This window comes from Ursus arctos, unplaced genomic scaffold, assembly GCF_023065955.2.
Source record: "Ursus arctos isolate Adak ecotype North America unplaced genomic scaffold, UrsArc2.0 scaffold_3, whole genome shotgun sequence".
NCBI lineage: Eukaryota > Metazoa > Chordata > Mammalia > Carnivora > Ursidae > Ursus > Ursus arctos.
The window spans coordinates 67,710,398-67,722,668 of record NW_026622985.1 but is presented as its reverse complement, the minus strand read 5'-3'; the positions used below and the strand labels follow the sequence as shown (position 1 = coordinate 67,722,668).

At 35.7% G+C, this 12,271-nt stretch overlaps 1 protein-coding gene across 11 annotated transcripts in view; it reads left to right on the top strand.

Moving 5' to 3' along the window:
• PPP1R3A (protein phosphatase 1 regulatory subunit 3A) overlaps positions 1-12,271 on the top strand; it is a 131,472-nt gene that overhangs the window by 62,275 nt on the left and 56,926 nt on the right. For 5 of the 11 annotated variants that reach the window (XR_008956310.1, XR_008956312.1, XR_008956313.1 and 2 more), the window contains one exon: positions 11,548-11,669. The exons of 2 other annotated variants lie outside the window; for them this stretch is intronic. The gene's annotated coding sequence lies outside the window, so the exon portion shown is untranslated. Of the gene's footprint in view, positions 1-5,213; positions 5,368-11,547; positions 11,670-12,271 lie in introns of all 11 variants that reach the window. 4 more of the 11 variants (XR_008956311.1, XR_008956309.1, XR_008956307.1 and 1 more) reach the window with 2 other exon arrangements.

The following is a 12,271-nucleotide window of genomic DNA, read 5'->3' as shown; positions in this document are numbered from 1 at the left end:
CAGAGAGCCACAATGAAAAGACAAGTGTACATGTTCCAGCAACAGCCCCAGTAGAGACCCCAGGTAATACAGCATGGAACCCTAGACATGTGAGTGAGCCTTTGGGTGATTCTAGCTTCCGGTTAGTAAGTAATCCCCAGCTTTCAAGTCTTTCCATCTGATCTCCCAGAGATAAACTGTCCCAGTGTGCCTTTTTCAAGGTCCTGATGCACAGAAACCATGAGAAATAATAAAATGATCGCTGCATTTCAAACCACTGCATTTGGGGATGATTTGTAATGTATCAATATATAACCAGACCACATACTTCCAATTATAATACAATACCACTGGATTCATTCTAGTTGCCTCTCTTGCTGTATTTGTAACTCCCCTCTCACACTGGGAAAATTGACTCCCATTTTCCTTAATATCTTTTACTTGTTTGGTCATTCCGCCTGTATATAGCTCATCTTTTATAACTTATGTTGCACCTTCTATGTGGATGCTCTCCAGACTCTACTGGGACCTTGCTACCCTGAGATAGATCTCCTCACCCTTATCAGACTCAGACACTCAATACCAGACTGCCCCCACTTCTGTACTGATGTCTTACTTTACTCTGCTTGGGCTGTGACTCTTCACTCTGAGCTATCCCTATATTTGTCTTACTCTGCCTCACCAATGGTTTTGTCACTGACAAGTTTAGGAAAGGGAGAGAAAGTAAGAGAAGGAAAGGGGAGGGTAAGATATAGTGGAGGGACCACTTAGATTTTATATTGTGGGCAAAGTAGAAATGTTGGACGTTTTTAAACAGATGGCTGGTATGATCCAAACTGCATTTTGGAAATATCAGTAGGACTGTTTTCTAACAATTCACTCTGTTAATAAATTTCTTCTTATGCACAATGTATGTAATGACTGAACAGAGTAACTGACAGAAATAGATAAAGATTATCATAGGACAAGTAACTAAAACTGTGGTCCCTAGGCCACAAACTTTCTAATAATGCTTTCATAGGAAAGAAGTAGGAAATACCAGATTTTTATTTGCTTGTCTCTGCTTCTTTTGGTTTGCTTATTTTGTTAAAAGATATATACATGGGTCAAGTTCAAAATTAAAAAAAGACATCTTTGAACCTGCTTCCTACATACCACATACCATGTTTCTGGTTGTTTTCTAACACCGACTGAGCCACCCAGGTGCCCCGCATTTCCCTTTTCTTACACTATTTATCTCTGACGCATATATTTTTTCAAGCACTCTGTCATATCAAAAATTCTGTCAAATGACATTTTCCCCCAAAATTTCTTTCAGTTTTCCTGTTGCAGTCAAGATTAGCTGTTTTCCAGGTTTGTTATCTAGCAGTTCTTCTGGACCCTCATTTCACTGTTCTCTGGGGCTGGATTTACTTCTCTTGCATCCTAAGTCTTTCTCTTTCTTGATTGCCAGTGTCTCTAAAGGTACCTTACTAATGTTAGGTATAGGAGAAATAAAATTTCTGAGATCTTACATGTATGAAAATTTCTAAAGGATAATCTTTACATAAAATCTAAAGTAATTACTAGGCCACTACATTCAAATACATGTGTAATAAAATAATTGCTTTCTCTAGCTCCTTTCCCTTAACCAGTTTGATTGAATTATGGGCAATATACTAGATAAATGATTATAACTACTTTTCAAGACCACAGGAATGATTTGGAATCTTTTTATTAACAAACTTGATTTAATTAATATCAAATCTTTTTACTATATATTAGAATTCATTTTCTCTTGAAATGGTTCATATACCTACTAAGTGTAAATATATATGTGTGTGCATATACTTACAATACAAATCTTTGCTTAAAACTAATTTTCAATTAAAATATTTGCCTCTTGGGTGCCTAGGTGGCTCAATCGGTTGAGTGTCTGCCTTTGGCTCAGGTCATAATCTCTGGGTGCTGGGATCAAGCCCTGCATCCCTGGCTCCCTCTCCTTCTGCCTCTCCCGCCTCTCCCTGGCTTGTGCTCTCTCTCTCTGTCACTCACTCTCTCTCTCTAATAAATAAAATCTTAAAAAAAAAAAAAAAAACATTTGCCTCTGACTCATCCTCTTCTTCCCATTTGTTCCCTTCCCCCAAATACCACTACCAAGAGAGTACGTGTAAGAAAAATTTTGGAGCTTTTAAAGTACTGGTCAGAGGTAAGAAAGTCAAGGAACTTTGAAAAACAGAATTAATTTAGAAGAACTAATCCTGGGAACATCTGTATATGTGGTGATTCCCAGATCACTTTTTTAAAGTTATGACACTCTACAGATTAAAAACTCATTTGGGTTAATACGAATTTCTTTTAAAACATGAACATTTCTGGGACGCCTTAGTGGCTCAGTAGGTTAAGCGTCGGAGTCGTGATTTCAGCTCAGGTCATTATCTCATGGGTCATGGGATCGAGCCCCTGCACTCAGTGGGTGTCTGCTTAAGGTTTTCTCTCCCTTTTTCCTCTGCCCCTTCCCCCACTCGCTCTCTGTCTCTCTTTAAAAAAAAAGTGAATATTTCTTAGAGAGTTTAGTAAGGAGGTGTCAGATTGCCACACTTTAAAGATAATCATCTCCACCTTCACCGCTTGATGTTTCTCTAACATCTAGCTAGGATTATCAGCATTGAGTCAGAGAAAGTAAAGTTAATTTTAGTGAATGGTAGAACAGGCGCTGGGCAGTTCCAAGGCATCCAAAGTGTGTATCAAGTTAATGTGGCTCTGGCATCAGTCTCAAAAGGTAAAATTTGTCAGGTGAACCCATAGGAAACAGAAGAGATTCTAAGAGGGCGAATGATAGTTGTGGCAGCTGCTTCATCACAGTAAGATAACAGCGGATAGAGGTAAACAGGAGCTAAACTGGCTGTGATAAGACTCAGACATTTCCACATACTCCAGTGGCCTCCCACAGCACTTAAAATAAATCCAAATGTTTTACTGAGACCTATAAGGCTCTACAGGATCGGACATTTGTTTATTTCTTCGTCCCCATCTCATACTACCACTTTCTTCTCAGCTCACTAAATTTCAGCCACATTGGTATTCTAGCTATTTCTCGAACAGGCTAAACTGGTTCTTGCCTTAGGCCTTTGCACTTGGTGTTCCCTCTGCTGGGAACGCCCAGCCCCAGACCACCTGGTGTCTTTTCACATCATTCATGGCCCAGCTCAGATGTCACCTCCTCAGAAAGGTCTTCCAATTTAAAATAGACACTCTCCACTTCCACCAGCCCCCCTTCCTGCATTCTCTATCTCTCTACTCTGTTTATCTTCCCAGCACTTATCACTTTCTGAAATTATCTTGTTTATTTATGTCCTGTTGCCTGCCTTTGCCCTGAGCCTCTAAGTACTTGAGAGCAGAGATTTTGTCTTGTTACCTTTATGTCCTCAGTTCCTAAAATCATTCCTGGCTTGTAGTAGGTATTCAATAAATGGATGTTGAATGAATAACTAAATAAATGAGCTGCAGTGATGATGATGTAGGAATTAAGACAGAGTATCAGCTTGCTGGTCTGAGAGGGTGGAAGAAGTGCGGGTAGGGAAAAGCTATGATGTAGTAGACAATGTGTTCAGGATGGAATAAAAGTTCAAATTTGCCATTCTGTGACATGGAAAAGTTATCCTTGCTGAATGTCACTTTCCTCGGCTGTGAAATGAAGATAACTATTGTAATATGTCTAATTTAAAGATTCAGTTAGGTGAAATAATGAATATATAAATATATACATAAAGAGTAAGGTGCAGAGAAGGAACCCAATAAATAGTAGACATTATTACCATCAATACTGAGCCAAATAAATTTCTGCATGCTTGGTGTGTTGACATTGAGGATGGGAAAGCTTAAAAACTTCCTATTCAATTTTCTTATTTTTCTAAAATATGCTTTTTATACAATTTATTATGTTTATAAAGGTAACAGTAACTTTAGTGTATTTTGCATATCAAATAAAATATTCATATAGATTTGGTTTTCTGATGCAGCCAAATAATAAATTGGACCATAAAGTATGAATACTGTACCTAGCGATGAAATAGTAGTATACATGAATAGAAGAGACATAATGGTTGGTCATAAAATATGATTAACCTAGTTGAAACAAAAGGCCTTAGTACCTCACAAGTGGTGAACTCATTAGTGGGTTATAGGAGTTCCACATGAGTGAAGAAATCATGTATAATGGTTGCTCATTACATACCCTATTTATTCGTAGGTTGCCTTTTTTGAAGCTTGTTTTTTCAATAAAGTTTAAGCAAGAAGAGAGAAAAGTATAATTTAAGAATATACCAACTATATTTAAAAACAGTATTATTGTTAGAACTTGGTCTGTATTAATCAAAAGAAACTTAACCCTTAATGATAAAGTATGTTTGGTCTGTATTCCATGTATGACCAAGCCATTTAACACTGCTTTCAAATCAAGACTTTTATGAAGCAGAACCTTTTGATGGGCTATTTCTTCCCTCTCTCCTTTTTATTATTACCATTACTGCTTCTGTAGCCTGATTCACCACCACGGCTATGACTTTGGGTAGTACAATTAACCTTGCTGGGCCTCAGTTTCCACATTTATAATCTGATAAGTAGGACACCAATGTTGCTGACTGTACCTCATACTTAAAACATGATAATACTTGTGGATGTTGGAAGCACTTTAAAATACCATATGTATGCAGTATGTTATTACAGAGCATTCAGTACAGTGCCTTTTATATAATGGGTGCTCAATAAATATTAACTTAATGAAAAGAACTATTGTGATAACTGGCCCAGCCTTGTTATACAAAAATAGACTGGATAGGAGTCTGACTTACCTCCCTTACATGTATTTATATCTTTAAGTGCCAGGTGACAAACATAGCAAACATACAAATGCTTGCCTCATATTTCTCTCCATTAAGATAATTTGAGAATTAAAGTGTGACTATATTTCACCAATACTAAGGCTTCTCTGTACACAGTAGCAAATGTTTTAAATATGTCTTCATTTGAAAATTTTATATATTTTTAACTGGTTTTCTTTTCTTTTTTTTTCAAGTTTTTATTTAAATTCAAGTTAGTTAACATACAGTGTAATATCAGTTTCTGGTGTAGAATTTAGTGATTCAGCACTTACATACAACACCCAGTGCTAATCACAATAAGTAAACTGGTTTTCAATAGGAATTAGTAATTTAGTGGATTTTTTAAAGAGATTTTATTTATTTTTTTGACAGAGAAAGAGAGAGCACAACAGGGGGAGCAGCAGGCAGAGGGAGAGGGAGAAGCAGGCTTCCTGCTGAGCAGGGAGCACAATACAGGGCTCAATCCCAGGACCCTGAGGTCATGACCTGAACTGAAGGCAGACGCTTAACCGACTGAGCCACCCAGGTACCCCGATTTAGTAGATTTTTAAATGTATTGTAATATTTAAGACACTGAAATATCTGCTGAAAATGTTCATATTTGAATAAAAGCCTGTGTTTGCAGTGTTAGACAACATTATGGTGTCATCAGAATACTATGTACTCAAATTTCAAATTCAGTTTTTGGGTTCTGTTAAAATAATCTCAAGAATAATCTCTGATAGTTTATGACTGAAAGGCACAAACGATAGACTAAGCTAACTAAATTAGTGATCATTTTTTTAACCCAATGAAATAGATTAATACAGGCTATTCCTTTGATTAATGCAGACTGAAATATTTTATTGTTTCTCAAGAATGAAATTTTAATCTGAGGCATCCAACTACCCTAACTCTTCCTTTAATTTGCCAATTAACTGCATCAGTCACTCTTTTATTTATTTTTTTCAACAATATTTTGAGTGTGTGATGGGCAATACATCAGGCTCAGGAGAGCAGAAATAATTAAGAGTGGTCCTTATGCCAGAAGAGGTCATAGCCTCATAGGCAGTACTAATGGGGGAAAAAAAAGTATACTACTTAATAAAGGCAAAAAGACTTTGCAGATTAATTTTCAAAGTAACTAGCCAAATTCAAAATATCTTCTTTGGGTTGGGCTGCTAGTCTAACTCTCTACATTGATATTTGAAATGGCTTCATTTCATATAGGTGTTTAGTGAAGGCAATATAGGGTAAGGTTTGAGAGCATGGAACCTGGAGCTAGATATGTGAGTTTGGATTCTAGGTCTAATCCTTATGAACAGTGTGACCTTGATCTTATTACTTAACCTTGTTGGGTCTCAGTTTGTTCATCTGCAAAATGTAGATAATAAGAGTACCTCACCTCACAGGCTACAGGTTTTCAGAGCAAAGCACTTAGAAAAGTGCCTGACACAGTATAAATAATAGAAGTATTAACTATACCGGAATAAATAAAATATTTGTCTAAATAAACTATGATAATTGTAATTATAATGTGATACATGGTGATTATATATATTATATAGATATCTATATGCATAGATATAGAGATGACATAAATATATAGATGACAAACAAAGCAGTGTGCTAGTACTAGTAAACTGAAAGTTATGTCATAGATGAGGAGCATACTACTTTTATTGAGATAGAAGCATAAATAAGGGGGTGCCTGGGTAGCTCAGTTGGTTAAGTGACTGCCTTTGCCTCAGGTCATGATCTTGGGGTCCTGAGATCGAGCCCCACATCGGGATCCCTGCTCAGTGGGAAGTCTGCTTCTCCCTTTCCCTCTGTTGCTCCCCCTGCTTGGGCTCTTTCTCTCTCAAATAAATAAATAAATAAAATCTTAAAAAAAAAAAAAAAAGGAAGCATAAACAAGACTTCCTCCTTTGTCTGCTCACCAAAAATTGCAAATTTACCTTTTTATAATGTATATGTTTGAAGCAAAGCTGTGTTGACTTGGACTGGCACATTTTAGGAATCACTATTATACTCCTTAAATCCTGAGGATACAGGAAGGAAAGATGTAAGTCAAATAGAATAATTCCTAGCCATAGATATTTATATTTTTAATAACTTGATTCCATAGGAATTATTATCTAGCGCTACAACACTTAAATCAATTTATAGAGTTTAAAAAAATAAGTTCTACAGGTCTGAATCTAATTTAGGGCATATGAAAATTCTTGATGTTTTAAACTAAAGAATCATTGAACACTACATCAAAAACTTATAATGTACTATACAGTGTCTAACTGAACATAATAAAAAAAAAACCTCAGAGAAATAGAGCAGCCTCCCTAATTGAAATAAAACACTAAGTCTCCCATGATTTGAGTCAGGTAATATTTTAATTTTAATAAAATGACCTTTGTAAAAATGGGACAAAATAAACAGATTGGCTAGTTAATAAACACTGCTATATACAAAAATATTTCTTAATACATGCTTAGGCCTTAGAGTTCAAGAAAGCAGGCACTTCTGGCAGCTAGTGATGTTGATAGCTAAGCAAGTCCATGTAGAACATAAAGACAAAAGGAAAAGCTCAAAAGAAAGGCATCTAGGACTCTTCTCAATGAAGAATCTCCTTCTTGGTTTTTAATTGCTAAATTCTTACCAAGTGTCGTTTTAATAGGATAGACTTTCCTCAGAAACTTATTTATTTTTAATTACATAAAATTCATAAAAGCATTATTTATTTTATTTGCATACCTTCTTGCAACTTTTCAAAGTAAGTAATAATACATATTCTGTATTACTATAATTAGCAATAATTTTTCCTGTTATATAATATTCCATTGGGAGACTATATCACAATTTTATCATTCTATGGCTAGACATTTGGGTTGTGTCTAGTTTTGTTTTGTTTTGTTTTTTGCTTTTATACACAATTTTTCTATAATTATAATAAAAGCATGATACGGAATGAATAAAAGTAAGGGGCATCAGACTAGATGATACCACTTGCATAAAACTCAAAAACAAGAAAAACTTTGTGATATCTTGTTTGGGGGGTTTATGCATATATAAAGAAAACTATTTTTTAAGTAACAAAATGTTAAACATAAAATGCATGAAAGTGATTATTGCTGAGGATAAGACAGAGAAAAGCACACTGATTTAACAGTATTTGTAACAGTCTTTTAAAAAATATATTTATGGTGAGTTCAAGAAGGTCCGTTTTTAAAATGTGCTTTATATCTCATATAAAATATCTTATATCTATTTTGTATGTATAAAGTGGTAAATAGTTTCAAAATTAGAAAATATATTATTATATTTGTTTTTCAAACCAACTCTGTGAGGCAGGCTGAGTAGATACAGCTGCCCTTGTTTTACAGATGAGGGAAATGATATTTGAGTAATTTACCCAAGGTCTAATTGATGTAAATTTTGAAGAAGGACTAGAAACTTCTCTTCATTAATCAATCGAATAATTAATTCAATAAACATTTCCTCCCCTACTCCTCCTCTCTGGGAGAGGTACTACCATCCATCTAATGCCTCAGCTACAAACCTGAGAATCATTCATAATGCTTCCCTCTCTCTACTTATACAACTAATTAGTTACCAATTCCTACTAATATTATCTCCTTAATAGACTTAAGTCAGTTCCTTTCTCATTATTCCCAGGGGCATGACCTTATAGATTAATCTATCTTCATTTTATCCTCAGATTGAGACAACCACCGTCTTACCTTGTCACCAGTCAATTACTACAGTCTTATCTCAATCAAATCCATTGTCAGAGGGAAAACCAGAGTGCCCGTTTTAACATGGGACTCTGGCTTCCATTCCTAATATTTTTTTAATGGCTCCATATTCCCTCCAGGATGAATTTGATGCTTCTCATTATAGTACAAAGCCCTCCACAGCCTGGCTCCTGCTGATGCCTCTAGATTGGTTTCTTACTATTCTACTAGCTCATGCAATACACTTTACTTGCTGGTTTCCAGGACACAGATTCTTTTAAAGGTACTCACAGGCTCTGGAAATTATTCCTTTTGGAAATCTACATCTTATCAGACATATTACAGTAAATTCACATTCCACAAGAATAGCTTACAAAAAACTGAGATCTGAGCAGAGGTGTAGTTGGCTGGTTGACATAATACCACATTTTATAAAACTGAATCAAATTCATTCATTCATTCAATACTTATTAGGTGGCTATTATAGGCTAGTTTTTATTTTAGGTTCTGAAATACTTCAGTCAACAAAATAGGTAAGTTCCTACTTTTGTAGAGCCTACATTCTATGTTTTAACTATATTTTGCTATAATTAGTTCATGGTTGATTTAATTAAAAAATGTCTCCTTTTTATATTTCAGAACCCCTCCCCCCAAAATAGTGTTTTTAGGTCTCAAACATTTTTGCCATCCTTTGAAAGCTCATAGGCCTTTAGCAACTGTGCCTCTAGTACTGTTCACTGGTAAAGTAGCCTAGATAGGGTACTATCATCACTCCTGTCCCCAAACTTTCACATGCTGCTCCCTCTGCCTGCCACAATTTTGTACTCCATTCCCTACTCCTTGAAATCCAGTTGAATTTACTTACCTAGCTAACCCTTACGTGTCTTTCCAGAGGAAATTCAGACTCGTCTTTTGCCAGAAATCTTTCCCTATCTAATGCGCCAGCCCTACCCCCAAGTCCAGAACATATCTAATAAAACTGTTATCATATTGCTTTCTTGCTCAAAATCTTCCACTGGCATTCTATCATGCTTAGAATAAAATCCAGAGTCCTTACCATGGTTTTACAAGATTTTATATGATTTCACCATTGGCTAACTTTCCTAGTTCATATCCTTCTTCTTATCCTTCCTCTGTTCTAGTTACATTGGCCCTCCTGATGTTTTGACACATGCCAAATATGCTCCTGTCCCAGGACCTTTGCATTTGCTGTTATCTCAGTTTGAAACACTCTTATTCACATACTAGCATGACTTGCTTCCTTACTTCATTCTAAAATCTTCTCAAAACTTGCCTCTTTGAAAAGCCTTCCCTAAACACCGTATCTAAAATAGGACTTTCTTGTTACTCTTTCTTCTTTCCAGACTTTCAAAAAAAGATTTATTTATTTAGTTTTAGAGAGAGAGAGTGGGAGTAGGGGGAGGGGCAAAGGGAAAGGGAGAGAGAGAATCTTAAACAGACTCCACTACCAGCATGAGCCCAATGTGGGCCTTGATCTCATGACCCTGAGATCATGACCTGAGCTGAAATCAAAAGTCGAATGCTTAACCAACTGAGCCACCCAGGCCCCTCTTCTTTCTAGGCTTTTTAATTTCTTTGTTGCATTTACCATTATTCTGACATTGTATTATGTATTTGGTTGTTTATTGTCTGTCCCACTCAGAATCATGTAAACTCTAAGAATTCTTGCCTGTTTTGTTCACTGCTAAACCCCAGCACCTACAAGTGTGTCCGACACACAGTAGGAGGTTAATAACTGGATTTTGGATGACTGAATGGCACTAACCACAAAAAGCTATAGTCTCTGTAGATATTATAATCAGGGAGACATGTGTTCCTCTATGCCCTCTTACAGCATGCTGCATTAATGAAAATCAGTTTATTTGCTCCTTTTCCCCACTTCACTGTCAACTGCTGAAGGACAGAAACTGTCTTATCTTAATGGTTAGGATACAGTGGGACTAAAGCAGGCTCAATTAACATTTGCCATGAGAAAGGCATTGAGTGGTCTTCACTGTGCAAGGTATTACACTAGGTGCTTAGAATTTAAATTTTTTATCAATCTAGAATAAGCACCAATTAGCAAACACAGATGGCCTAATCTTGCTTTCCCCATAATGCTTTCTAGTACTTTCCCACTAGCTCACCCCAGTGCTTGATAACTCTTCTCTCTGTTGTTTCCCCTAAACTGAGTTCAGTATCTCTACCTTATTGCAATAGTCATGATCCCTGCTCAATACTCTTAAATAAAGCCTTCCTTGCTAAACTTTCTCTAGTGCAATTTTCCTTTGATAGTTCCCATCATGTGTCTTTGTTCTCTCTTCAATTTCTGTTGCCCTGTAACATAGTAGGAACCAATTTGTTCATTTCCTTTACAAAAGGTAGTATCAAACTTGAGTCATGGTATAGACCCCCTTTTTTTTAAAAGAGGGGTAGAAAATAAACTTCTTGCAGACCTCCTAACCTACGGAAACACACCTTTTTATTTAAAATGTATATACAAAAGAGATCTTTTATAACTGGTACTTTTTAAAAGATCATCATCAAAACAAAAACACAAATTTGAAACATTATTATGGAAATTTTGACCCTGTCTCCTTCGAAGTTTTCCAGAGATCCTGGGAAAGCAGTTTGAGAAACTAGTTAGAGCCACAACCAATTCTCTTCCTGGTGAGATAGCTATTTTTATGCAAAATAGGTGGTAATAACTCACCTTGAATTTTAACCTTCTATGTTGAATTTTGTTTTAACTTTCTATTCTAAAGAAACAGTACTTTAAGAGCCAAAAAAAATGGATCAAGAGAATCACTGACCCACAAAGGAAGTTTCTATTAAAGAATCCTGACCTTTAACATGTAAAGCTATAATTTGGAATTTCCTTTATTTATGTTTTATCTACTCTCTGGTGTACATATTTAAAGCTCTATTTTGCCCTCTAAGTGTGTGAACTTAGCCACTGATGCAAACTGTAATCAGCCTCTCTGCTCTCCTTTTAGAAAGTTCTATCTATATCAAATGGCCTCGATGTGTAACAATTGGCAGATGACCGTCTGGGATTACAGCATACTACTTAAACAAATGATTTGCCCATACAGACCCAGGTATTCATGATTTTAAGGTAGGAACATTTATTTGAATACTAGGGAAAAACTCCTAATAGGTTGATTTTGCTTATAATGAATATGTTAAAAGCTGCTTTTTCAAAGAAAAGTTCCATCTATGTCTTAATTAGTATTAATTTTTATCAATACTACACAGTGTTTTTTTTCTCATGTGTATAACATATAAATAATATATCTGAAAATTTACTAGGATGAACTATATAACATAACATAGGAATACATAAAACAAATGGTCAAATTCCTAATAGAACTTTTCTCCCTTAGATTCATGTTCTTTCCTTTATAAAATCAATTACTCAGGTCCTGAACAAAACAATAGAGATAGTTGTTTAATACTTGCCAGCTAGTATTAATAATTTATAATTTAAAAGAACTCAAGCATAATTCACACACTATTTACAGAAATCTGGACATATGGGGGCACTTGCAGAAGTGCATCCAGCATCTAGGACTTTTTGTCAGAGAAGTTGTGAGAGGCATGCAGGTGGGGTAGGAGGAGAATGTGACCACAGGAAAGCAAAAGCAACTAAAACATATATTCTGTTCAGGGTTGTGAAAGCCAAGAATGCACAGCTGAAGGAATTCCTGAGATACCAGC